We start from the raw sequence: 13029 nt of genomic DNA, 5'->3' as shown, positions 1-13029 counted from the left end.
CCCTATCTCAGCATTGCTCAGCATCTCTCTGTATTCATGCACTTATGGCAGAGGGGGCACCATAGCATCAGTGGCACTTACATAGCTGTCAGTTTGTCAGCATTCTTATGCAATTTTTTTCTTCCACCCCACCCCTCTTATGCAATTTTTATCCATTCATTTATTAATCCACTTGATATGTGAGAAGTATCTACTGTCTATTTCACGAATGGCAGTCCCCTGACCTACTAGCTCTGTGACCATGGGCAAAGTGCTTCAGCTTCCTATCTTCAATGTCCTCGTCTGTAAAATGGGTCTATTGTAGTGGTGCCTATCTCATAGCGTTAATGTAACAAGTAAAATGAAATAGTAGGCTGGACACGGTGGCTCACGTCTATAATCCCAGCACTTTGGGAGGCCGAGGTGGGTGGATCACGATGTCAGAAGTTCGAGACCAGCCTGGTTAAGATGGTGAAACCCCGTCTCTACTAAAAATACAAAAATTAGCCAGGTGTGGTGGCGAGCACCTATAATCCCAGCTACTTGGGAGGCTGAGGCATGAGAATCGCTTGAACCTGGGAGGTGGAGGTTGCAGTGAGCCGAGGTCGTGCTGCTGCACTCTACCCTGGGCAACAGAGCAAGACTCTGTCTCAGAAAAAAAAGAAAAAGAAAAAGAAATAGTAAATGTAGGGTGCTTTGAACAATGCTGGAAACATAGTAAGTGCTTGGTATCTATTAGCTCTCATCACCGCCATCATCATCATTACTGCTACTACTCCTGTTGTATGCAAGGCGCTGTGGGTAAAGTGATGGCTGAGGCACAGTTCCTGCTCTCAGGGAGTGCATAATCAGGTGCTATCTCTGGGAGCTCCAAAGAAGGGAGTGCAGTAGAATTTTGACAGGCAGACCCTCCACTTCATGCTGCCTCCCAGCTGTGGCTCCCCCAAAACGTGGCCCCTGCCACCAAGACCCAGGCCAGTGTGTGGCTTCATCTAGTCTTTAAAAAGAACCAGGCCAGGCCCTCCCCCCAGCTCCCTCTCTACTGCAGCAGCACGCAGGCTGCTTGGAGAGGTGACAAAAAAATTAAAATTAAAGCTAAATTAAAAAGAAGATTCCCATTTCCTCTCCCCATCGCACTTTCCACCTTAATTTTATCGCATCTTCCTTCTCATTTTATTGACTTTTAGAAGCATTGCCACAAGATTTAGTGTGGAGCAGGAGGGGAGGTAATAAACGTGGTGCTCCTCTTGCCTTCAATTAATTCTTCCAGGGGGTGGGGGTAGGTAGAGAAGAAGGGGGCTGCCCCTGGATGTGAAGCTCCAGGAAGAAGGATGCTTTAAGACCACCGAGGTGGGGGAGATACCCCATGGTGGAAGTGATGCAGGCTTTGGTTTTTGTCCCCTTTCCTGGTGGCTGAGAGAAAGAGAATCAGTCCCAACCATGCTAAGAGAATCTGATTTCCCAACCAGAAAACAGAAATCAGAATTAACACTCTCCCTGATCTAGCTTTAAAAATAACTCCAGAAATCTCCTCTCCTCCCAAACTCCACCCATATTTCTTGGGATGAAGATTCCCCACCTACCAAACAGATCTTTACTTAATTTTATTTTATTTCATGCATTGTTGGTACAAGGCATTTTTTCTTTCCCCCATCCTCCCTTCCTCCTTCCTCTATTTTTTTGCTTCTCCCCCGCTCACCCCCATCTCTAATATCATTTTCACCCACCCACAGAGACGCTATGTGTTTGTAATTTTCTTCCGACCCTAATGGCTCCGGTTTCCCCTCAGTATTTAAGCGGAACAAGACAGAGGTAAGTGGCAAATAAACAGTGGTTCCTATTTACACTGCCAATTTCGGTTGACGCTGGAAAGGCTGCCTTGAAATTAACTCTGCTGCTGTCTGATGCAGAGGAATGTCTGCCAGGCACGGAGAGCAGCCGGCTCCCTGCTGCCCAGTGCAGCCCCTCACCCTATTACCTGCCTGGGTTAGTTGGAGGATTGGGTGGTGTGTGAGTGTGGAGAGTTGGTGCCCAAAGTGGTTTATTTTTTTTTAAACAGGCCTCTCCTCTCTTCCTGGCTTTGGCCATTCACCACTATAGGCCAGAGGTTCTCCAAGTATGGTTCCCTGGCCAGCAGCATCAGGGCCATGTTAAACATGCAAATTCTCTAGCCACCCCGGACCTACTGAATCAGAAACTCTGGACATGTTAAACATGCAAATTTTCTAGCCACCCCAGACCTACTGAATCAGAATCAAAAACACCCATGGTGTTTTTTAAAAACAACTTTATTGAGGTATAATTTATATATCATAAAATTCCCCCGTTTTAAGCATACTAGTCAATGGTTTTTAGTAAAGGTATTGAGTTGTGCAGCCATCGCCACAACCCGGTTCTAGAACATTTCTGTCATCCCAATAAGATCCCAGGGGTCAGTTTACAGTCGATCCCCTCCCTGTTCCCTAGCCCTACGCAACCACCAATCTACTTTCTGTCTCTATAGATTTGCCTTTTCTGGATGATCTTTTGGGTCTGGCTTCTTTCACTTAGAATTAAGTTTTGTTAACAGCTTTATTGAGATGTAATTCATATGCCATATGATTCATCCATTTAACATGTACAATTCAATGGCTTTTATATTCACAGAGTTGTGTGGCCTTCATCACAACCAATTTTAGAACACTTTCAAAAGAAACGCTGCACCTCTTAGCTGTTCTTTTCAAACTCCCCAAACCCCCTCAATCCTAGGCAATCATGAATCTACTTTCTGTTTCTAGAGATTCTGGGCATTTCATATAAATGAGAAATCATATAACATGTGGTCTTTGGTGACTGGCCCCTTTCACTTAGCAAAATTTCAAGGTTCATCCATGTTGTAACAACACATCATCAGTTCAGTCCTTTTTGCTGCTGAATAGTATTCCACTGTATGGATGTGTCACATTTTGCTTATCTATTCACCCCAAAGTTGTGGACTTTGGGGTTGCTCCCATTTTTTGGCTATCATGAATAATACTGCTCTGAAAATTCTGTACAAGTCTTAGCAGGAACATAAGAAATTTGTATTTTGTTTTCTTTTTCTTTTTTTTTGAGACAGAGTTTTGCTTTGTTGCCCAGGCTGGAGTGCAGTGACTCTATCTTGGCTCACTGCAACCTCCTTCTCCTGGGTTCAAGCAGTTCTACCTCAGCCTCCGGAGTAGCTGGGATTATAGGCGCAGGACACCACGCCCGGCTAATTTTGCATTTTTAGTAGAGACAGGGTTTCACCACATTGACCAGGCTGGTCTTGAACTTCTGACCTCAGGTCTGGTGCTTCCCTGCGTCATTCCCATCTTCCTGAAGAGCCTCCCTGGCCTCACCACCTCAGTCATTCAAATCACTTGTGCAAAGGCTCCTTCCCCTGGGCTCTGGACTCTGTAGGAATCTATCCTATTAACAGCTCCCCAGATAAACCCAGTTTGAGGCAGTTCCTTAAGCTCTGGGTACTCAGTTTTCCAGGCTGGTGAAGGCTGTGAGAATGCTGACCCTCAAGGACGCGCGGGGGGCGTCCCTGGCTGGTGCTCTCATTCCAGGCAGGCAGAGGTTAGGGAAGCTACCCCAGTAGGTCGCTGGCTGGACTTTAACCTCCCACTTCGACATCCCGCCCTGTCACCTGGCTCTTCTCCTTGGCCCGGCCTGCCTTCCCCGCTGGAACCGGCCGCCTCCACAGCGCGTCTCCAACACCGCTGTCTCTGGCCTGAGCCCCAGAGCGCTCCCGGCTTTCTTTCTCACCCTTCCCACGAGCGGAGCCGGGCCTGGGGCGCCTTAGGCCATGACGATCTGCAGAAGTCTTTGAAAATGCAAGATCTTTAGGAGCCCCCGGTCTGCCAGGGCCAAGTCCATCCAGGACGCCCCGCTCAGAACCCTTCCCAGCCTGGGGTGGGAGCCCGACTGCCCCCACTCCCTGGTGTTCCAGGAGCCCCCGCTCGGAGCCCAGACACCCCGCCCGAAGGTGACAGTGCCGGTTTTCTCCGTCGGGTGAGAAGCCAGCCCACGTCCCGCCAGCCAGGCACGTTGTCTCTCGGGGCGTCCCACGGGACCCCCTGTGCCTCCATCTGCGCCCTCGGCGGCGGGGCTGTCTTGGCCCCCTTCCCTCGCCTCTAGCCCAGGCCCGGCTCGCGGGTGTAGCTCTTCCTCGGGCCCCCTCCCCTTTCCGGGCCGTGCGCCCGCCCCGCATCGCGGCAGCTCCTCGGCCGTGTTTGTTTTTATTGGACACACAGTGACCGTGACGGGCGCGGGGCGCGCGCTCTCATCACCACGATGGGTGTGCACGGCGCGGGGCGGGGGGCGCTGCCGGCCTCGAACGAGGGAGGGGAGAGGAAGGGGTGCGCCCGTGCCCTGCCCGCCCAGCGTTCCAGGGCCCGCGTGCCAGCACCGCCGCGAGCCTCCCTTCTGGGCCGCTCCTCTGTTTTCCTTTCCCGTCGGTTCCTTTTGCCTCGGCTGCTGGGAGACGTGTCTGGTGGCGACCGGGGACCCAGAGCCCGGTGGCCGCTCCTGTCCCCGTCCCCGCGATCCCTGTCCCTTCCCTTTGTCTCCCTGCGCAGCTCTCTCCGCCGCGGAAACTTCGCGTGACACAAACTCCTGACGGGGACAGAGGAAAGGGGAGCGTGTACCTTGTGAATTAAGAGATTTAGTCACTTGTGGAATGACTTTATTTTATAGCGACTTCCTCCCCGACTGAGTGATGTTGCATGCATTGGTTGTATTTATAACTTAATAGCTTTTCTCAATTTTATTATACTTTTTATGATACTTGTGGCTTTATGGGACTTCATAATTTTTCTCAGATTCATTAAATTCAGCTGAGGGTGGAGCTCATGACGGGAGCAGGTACTCGACTCCAGGATGGCAGGGGGAGCAGGCGGGGTGCCACCCTCCCCACCCTCTGCCCCTCCTCAGGCCTTTTACTGACTGCTAGTGGCCCTGGTGGTGGTGGTGGTGATGGAGGCAGTGGTGGCGGTGGTAGGGGCGGAGGCACGGTGTCTCTGGGGTGATCTTGGCTAGTTTTCTCATCTGGGATGTGGGATTTGCAGGGAAACCTGCCTCAGAGATTCGTGGCTGTTTCTCAGGCAGCAGCCCACTTTTGGTGATGGACTGTGTCTGATCTAGGCTTGTCCCCAGTTCCCTCCCTGCCTTCCTCTCTGGTTCTTTCCAACACTAACTCCTAGAATCAGAAACGCTTCCAGATGTCTCAGTCCAGCCTTCTCACTCCACAGATGGGAAGACCGAGGCTCAGAGAGGTGCCACTCCACTCCAGAACCGGGGGCAGGCAGACCCACTTCTTTTCACTCCCACTCCACTGCTCTCTGCTGTCTCCAGGCAATGGCCACAGACTCTAGCTTTGCCTTCAGCTTCTTTCCTGCCTCCAAATTTAATGTCCTGTTATGGTCTCAGAGGGAAGAGTATCATCATCGTCATAGTTAATAGTGATAGAACACACACAATTATGTTCTTTAATCTTCACAACAGCCCTGCCAGAGTAGCTACTAGTGTTTACCATTCTACAGATGAGGCAGCAGAGGCACAAAGAGATGAAACCATTTGCAGAGTAAGTGGCAGTGCTGGGGTGCAGAGACTCAAGACTACTGTACTCTGTGGTGACCTCATCAATACAGTCACAGCTAAGTGGATTATTTGCACATTTTCCTGATGACTTCTCTCTCTCAGAATTCTTTTTTTGTTGGAAGGAGGTGGGTGGGAAGAGCAAATAGTCCAGAGGATAAATGAACAGAGCAGGGGCTCTTAATTCCAGAGCTGTGATCTTGGTTGACAGGGTGGGAGAATGCAGAAGGGGATGTGGGTCAGCTGTGGGTGGAGAAGATGGTGAGGGCACTGGCACGAGTGTCTCTGCTGCCCTCAGGCTTTCTGGCATCCAGGATGGTAGCGATTACTGATAGATGGCAACTTTAATCAAGTGCCAACCCCTGCCCTGCTCAGAGCCTTCCAGGGGCTTGTAGACTTCTTTTATTTCTGAGGCTCCAATACATTTAAAAATGAAGAGATACCAGACAGGGTTGCAAAAGTGTCATCTGACTTACATTCCACAAGTTAATACTTTTAACTCACAATAGACAATGCATGTAGTTGTGCCGCTCACAGGATCATTTCAAGGCTTCGAAGATGGCAAATGTGAAGGTAAGTTCCACGGCAGCAGGTGTTCTCATCCCCTGTCTTGGTCCCTGCTGTAGCTCCCACATCTAGAGCAGTGCTTGGCATGCAGGAGGCACCCCACCATCTTGGCTGCTCCTCTGATGAGTGAATGGGTGCACTTCAGCACGGGTTGAGAGACTCCAGCTTAAACCTATAAGAGAAACACTTTCTTTGAAACCTGTTGGGGTAATCCCAGTGGCTGTCAACAGACCCCGTTTGGAGATTATGGTAAAAGGATAAATTGGGGCCTTTGGTGGCTTTGAGGCCAGAGTGCTGTGGCCAGCCTGTCCCCTCCCTCCTAGCCTTTGCCCCACATAGGCCTTGGTGCTCCCCTTGCCAGCCTTTCTCAGGGTTTGCCTCTCTAAGGGAGTCTTCCTGGGCCAACCTTGCCAACTCCATAACCCCCTGATCCTGTTACTTACAGGATCAGTCTCAATCAGAGGTTCCTGGACCCTTGCACTGCGGACCCTCATGCGGGAGGGGGCCCTGGAATTCTTGCATGGAGGTCTTCCTACCAATAGGTCTGCCTAACTACACTTGGAGACCGACAGAAGCCCTGTCATGTTTATGTCTGTGTTTTTAATTTTTTGTCCAAGACTACTGTGAAGAGTAAATTAAAATTCTTTAAAAGTGTTCCTGGATTTATAGTAGCTTTGTGTCATCAGGCATTTCCTCAATCAACAGATGTTAGAAGTACAACCACTAGTGTGCAGGTGAGCGCATGTGGCTGGTGGGGTGGTGAATAACTTTTGGATGCTAAAAAGGATCTTTGGAATCTGGAGAGTTGGACACTCCTGCTTAGAGGATGCCGTCTTGGCGTGTTCACAACTGCCAGGTTAACCACTCACATGGTGTGGTGATGGCGTGTTGTATATGTGACCAGAAAGTATATTCAGTCTCTCGGATGAGACTGCAGGAAGGCAGTGGTGGAAAGGGTGTGGAGTCAGGGGGCCTAGGTTCGAACCCTTGCTCTACTTTTAAACTAGAGACACATCTTGGGCCAAACCACAACCTCTCTTAAGTCTTAGTTTCCTCACCTGTAAAATAGGTGAAGTCAAACCATCTCTGTCAAGGGGTGATGATGACCAGGAAAAAGCTTGTAAATCATCAACTGCCAAACCAGTTGTCACAATGGTAAGCATCAGCCATCCAATTCTTTACACACATGCAGTGAGCTCTCTGCAAGTCAACTGGCCCATCCCATCAGAAAATGTAACAGCCCCTGCTGGCTCCTACTTGGCCTGGCTCCCCAGCCTGGATGGGAGCTGTGCCCCTTGCTTACTCTGCTCCGAGCCTCCATTATGGGCCTTGAGTGCAGGACCCTCAAGATGCATTTGTAATTTTTATTGTTATATCTTTTAATTTTATTTTGCTCTCTCCGCTGTCTTGAGCAGGGGAGATAGGGAGCTGGTATTTATTGCTGTTCCTGTGACCTACCTCTTGGAATGTATGTATCAGTTAATTTAATCTCTGGTTTTATTTAAACTGTTTTTCCTGATTCACTCTCTTCACTTCTCCATCCAGAGCCCCTCCTCCCCCATTTCCCCCCACCTTTGCCCCCTCCCCTCTGGTCCCACCCTCCTTTCTGTGTCTGCTTTGGGCTCTGTCCCTTTCCTCCTCCTTCTCCCTCTTCCTCCCCATCTTTCCTCTTAGTCCTCCTCCTCCCTCCCTCCTCCCTCCCTCCTCCCACTCTCTCCTCCCTCCTCCCTGGCCTCTGGCCTGGGCCTTTCCATTCCTGGGTTAAGGGAAGATGAAGGGGCCTCTTGCACTGAGGTTGCTACAGTATTTTCCTGGCTTCCACTCCTCCCTCTTCTCTCTCTCCCTCTCTCTCTCTCTCTCTGCCCCGTTGCCTGATTGACATTTACAAATTACCCAGCTGAAAGTGTTCAATCCCTGACCCGCCTGTTTCTGTTCAGCAATGAGTGAGATTTGCAAGCATTTTGTCACATAATTACTGCAAATCCCTTGAAAATTTCCACAACAAGGCCAGATGAATGGTAATTTGGGGGCCTCCAGCCCCCAATCGCCTCGACAGAAGAAATCTGAGGCCAGAAATGCAAACCAGCCCCCGATCCTTGGTATTTATTTATTTATTTATTTATTTGGAGGGTCAGGAGGGGCTCATTGGTCGTTTTGTTTATTTCCTCTAGAGATTTCTGGGGAAAACTTGAACGGTATAGACATACACTTCTCCACCTCCTCCTTGTATGCATGCTGTAAAATATTTGGATTGGGAGATTTATTTGCCTTACACGAGTGTATTTGTGCTGATTTTATTGTATTGACTGGGTGCATTTTTTCTGCGTTCTACTACAGTTTTATTGTGTGCCAGTCGTGGGCATACATCACCCACATTGTTTTCCGCAAAAATTACGCCCCATTTCACTGTGTCTTGATAGGACTTACTGCATTAGTACCTGAGTGCGGAGATTTGCTGCTACTATAGCTACGCTGCCGCCTAGGGCCGCCCCATCTGGGCAGTACCAGGCACACTGGGCCACAGACATGGACACCTGGGTTTCTGCGGCCACTCCTGTGGCCCCTAATGTCTGGTAGTCTTGGCATGTAGACCTGGGGAGGGGTATGGATATGGTGGAGGGGACTGCAGTTGGTCATAGGGTCAGTGGTCCTGGGGAAGAGGGTGGAAGAGTCCACAGCTGAGCAGTAGGTTGAGGAGGACATGGGGATCTGTTAATTTGTCTGCTTCCTGCCAGCATGTGAGGACGTCTCTACCCACAGGGATTCATCCCTGAGAAGCAGACACAGGCCTTTCACAGTCTCTCCTGGGGACTTGTAAGTATGATGGGAACCATGAATTTCACACTTACCATGGGCAGGGGGTGTGGCGGATAGCACAGTTGTTCTCTCAGTTTTACAGATGGGGAAACGGCGGCATGGCGAGACTTGGCCACTTGCCCTGGGTTACATCATTAGGGAGTGGCGGGTGGGGATTGGAGTCCATGCTCCTCCGACTCCAGAACCTGCTTTTTTACCCTCTCAGGAAGAATAGGAGAAAGGAGGCAGGTAGTGAGGATGGTGATTTAAAGCAGAAGAGTTTAAAGCTGGAAAGGGTCTTAGAAACCATCTCACTCATCTCCCTGAAAGATGGGGAAACTGAGGCCCTGGGGAGGTCAGCAATTTGCCCAAAGCCAAGCAGACTATGGGTGGTCAACTGAGCGAGCCTTATTTTGCTTCTTCTCCTGGGGCCATTTATAGGATTGGGGTCTGGCTTTTGGGTGCCTGTCTGGCTTATGTGGCTACTCCTTGGTGTAAGTTTCTGTGAATGTGTGTATGAGGTTGTGTGTGTATATGTACATGTCAGGCAGAGTGTAGCACCATGAGTGTGCCATGGCTGATTTGGTGGATGAGATGGATCATCCAATGCAGGCCTGGGCCCCTGCTGCCCCTGAAGGTGGCAGTGAACTTTGCCTGTGGTCACCCCTCCAGGTTCTCTTGTCTTGTGGTTCCTGAAGTCACCTTTCCTGTGACCACATTTTATGGGGGACTGGAAGATAGGTTTGGGACTCACATATTCCCAGGACTTCCCGAGTTGCCCTCCCATGTATAGCCATTTGTCCTGGGTGATCAGTGAGTACACAGGAAATGCAGTGGATTGATTTAAACATCTCAGCCCTTCCCCCTCCCCATATACTTTTTTTTTTTAAAGTCAAAGCTTATATAATTAAATTAAAAGAAAATGTGTCTAATAATAAACTGTATTTCCTCATGGTAAAGTCCCATTTTTGAAGCAAGGTTGTAATATCATATCATAGAAATGTTTTCCCTTGGGTATTAGCTGTCTCTTCCAGTTAATTGTTTCCATCATCACATCAGGAGCTTGTAAGGGGTGGGGAGGGGGGTGAAGTCCTGCCTCCTGCCTCAGCAGCGCCACCTCCAGGAGGATCCTCCAGAAGGAAGCTGCTCAGCGTGAGAGGCTGGGCGTGTTTGAGGGTGTGGGGTCAATCCCAGGCCCACGTGGCTCAGCTGCCTCCTGAGGGCAGCTCTGGACACAGAGACCCCTGCAGGTGAGGCCAGGGAGGCCTCTGCTCCTCAATCAGCCCCACAGGCAGTAGCATGTGCCTGCCCTTTGGCACACACGTGCCTATGTGTGCGACCCACCCCCATGTGCACAGATGTGCTTGCACACACAGACATCACAAACCTGGAGGTGGACAAACTGCCACATGCAGACACCAACTCACTTGTGTGTAGAAATGCATGCAGACTTGTGCACATTGTATGCATACTGCAGAACATGGGGTGTCGCAAGCTGATTTTTTTTTTTTTTTTTGAGACAGAGTCTTGCTCTGTTGCCCAGGCTGGAGTGTAGTGGTGTGATCTCAGCTCACCACAACCTCCCAGGCTCAAGCCATCCTCCCACCTCAGCCCCCTGAGTAGCAGGGAATACAGGGGCACGCCACCACACCAGGCTAATTTTTGTATTTTTTGCAGAGGTGGGAGTTTACCATGTTGCCCAGGCTGGTCTTAAACTCCTGGGCTCAAGCAATGTTCCCTTAGCCTCCCAAAGTGCTGGGATTAGAGGCGTGAGCCACTGAGCCCAGCCACAAACTGATTTTATATTTGTATAAATACCACTCTTTCCCTCAAATTGAAGTCAGCCTGTGGCTTCAGAGTCAAGAGATCAGGTTCCAGCCTTCTCCCGGTGTGAATCTGTGTGACCTGAGGCAACTCCATGCCCTCTCTAGGCTTCGGGTCTCTCTCGGTAGAAGCTCTGATGGCCCCAAGTCTCTCTGAGTTCTACCTTCCCTTCTTGCGGTTATGCGCTTGTTTCTCACTCAGGGTTTCTTAGAAGGAGACATGAAGGGGATCTCTCCTTCTTCCTGACCTCTAGCCCCTGCTTTGTCTCCTGGCACTCAAGGTCCCCACGCTTCCTCTAACCACTTTCGGTCCAGAGGCCTTTCTTCACAATGCTAAGGTCCTGCAGTGTCCAGAGGCCAATGAAGTTCAGGCCACAAATATGGGAAGTAGGCAGTGGTGAGCCGGTCATGGCTCTGCCCTCTTCTCAGCAAGCCTGGAATTGGGTTTGCATGGGAAGCTTTAAGGGGTCTCCTGGGTAACCCCTGCAAATCCTAGACATCCTGTCCCTGCAGATCTCCATACACAATGGCAAAGATGGCTCATCCCAGTCAAACTGGAGCCACAAAAGTATGAGATCAGTAAAGTCCCAAGGGGCTGGCAGAAGGAGAGAAGCAGGAAGGAGGAGAAGGGCGCTGCCAAGGTGGCAGGGCCAGTAGGAATGCTGGCATTCTTTTTCTTTTTTTTAGATAGAGTCTCACTCTGTTGCACAGGCTGGAGTGCAGTGGCAAGATCTCGGCTCACTGCAACCTCTGCCTCCTGGGTTCAAGAGATTCTCCTGCCTCAGCCTCTCAAGTAGCTGGGATTTCAGGCGTGCGCCATCATGCCCAGCTAATTTTTGTATTTTTAGTAGAGATAGGGTTTCACCATGTTGCCCAGGCTGGTCTCGAACTCACCCACCCACCTTGGCCTCCCAAAGTCCTGGGATTACAGGCGTGGGCCACTGCACCCAGCCAGAATGCTGGCATTCTTAACCCCAAGACCATCTGTCCCCCAGGACAAGGCTCCTGACTCAGTTTCCCCTGACAAAGCCAGAAATGGAAATAAAAAGTTTTGAGACAGGTGTTTGTATTTGTGTCCTAGATGGATTTCCACAACATCTCATTCTTCATTCCCCCTAAATGAACACCCTCAATGGTGGGGGTGGGGAAGAAGGGGGAGCAGGGTGGTAACCAGGGGCAACCCTCCTTTCTTTCCCTCATCCCGAGTTAATGCCACTGAAGAGCTCTCCAGGGCCAGCGAATCACCCACGTAATTATCCCTGGAGGTAATGGGCTTGGAGAGGTGGTTGGGGGGGTGGCGCTGAGGGGCAGAGGGGAGCTCAGGCCGAGGGATTTGTTGAGGAGGAGCAACAGAGGGATCTCCCCCACTGTGGGAGGTGGGCTGGGACAGAATGTGGGCGCTGGGCAGGTGTGGGTCTCAGCTGTCAATCCCGCATCCCAGGTCTGCTTTTCCTGCAGTGACATTGGAAGTCTGACCTGGGGGCTGGGAGAGGGGAAGGAAGGGATTCTGTGTGGCAGTTTTTCCTGGCTTGGAGTCTGATTTCTCTCAAGAATCCAACCTGAAGGCCAGTTTGTCTTCTATTGTCTGGTTTGAAACTTGTGTGTGTGTGTGTGTGTGTGTGTGTGTGTGTGTGTGTGTGGTGTGAGTGTGTGTTTCTCACAGGTTTTCTAGTTTGGGGAGAGGTAGGTCAAAATCAGGTACCTGACTTCAAGTTCTTCTCCCTCTTCTAACTTTAGTTCTCTCCTTGGAGGAGGGCGTGTGGAGGAGGGGTGTGGTGTCAGACACCCCCACTTCCTAGACACAGGAGGGAAACTGCTATCGCGGCTATCACGGCTCACAGCTGCCAGCTCACCCCACAACACATTTCTACACAGAGGCTGGAGAGAGTGTGAGTGTGTGTGTGAGAGACAGACAGACACAGAGAGAGAGAGAGAGGTGGTGAGGGGTTAAACTGGATGGGGCTTTGCAGATAGTGGGGAGGGGGCGATCTTTGAGGATGAAACTAACTTCCCCGGAGCAGAATCCCAGCTTACAAGGCAAGTCGGAGAGCGGGGTCCAATGGCTGGTCTACGTCGTCAGTGTCTAGATGCTTCTCTGCCTCCTCCTGCCAACCCACCGCAGCTCCAGCACAAATTTGCATTTAAATAGAGATTTTTTTTTTTTTTAATGAGAAGGACCCAAGGGAGCCCCCAGACTATTAAGTTTCCTTCTGGGGGCTGTGCAGAGCCTTCTTCATTTGCCCCTCCACTCCAGCCTCCACCC

The 13029-nt window shown here is 50.6% G+C and overlaps 1 long non-coding RNA gene across 3 annotated transcripts in view; it reads left to right on the top strand.

The window, feature by feature from the left end:
- Positions 1 to 1612: 1612 nt before the first annotated feature.
- LOC139359587 (uncharacterized) overlaps positions 1613 to 13029 on the top strand; it is a 121681-nt gene continuing 110264 nt past the window's right edge. For all 3 annotated transcript variants that reach the window (XR_011615673.1, XR_011615672.1, XR_011615671.1), the window contains exon 1: positions 1613 to 1791. This is a non-coding gene — a long non-coding RNA (uncharacterized lncRNA). The remainder of the gene's footprint in view (positions 1792 to 13029) is intronic.

This window comes from Macaca nemestrina, chromosome 17 (assembly GCF_043159975.1).
Source record: "Macaca nemestrina isolate mMacNem1 chromosome 17, mMacNem.hap1, whole genome shotgun sequence".
Lineage (NCBI taxonomy): Eukaryota > Metazoa > Chordata > Mammalia > Primates > Cercopithecidae > Macaca > Macaca nemestrina.
This window is presented reverse-complemented; position numbering and strand designations above follow the sequence as displayed.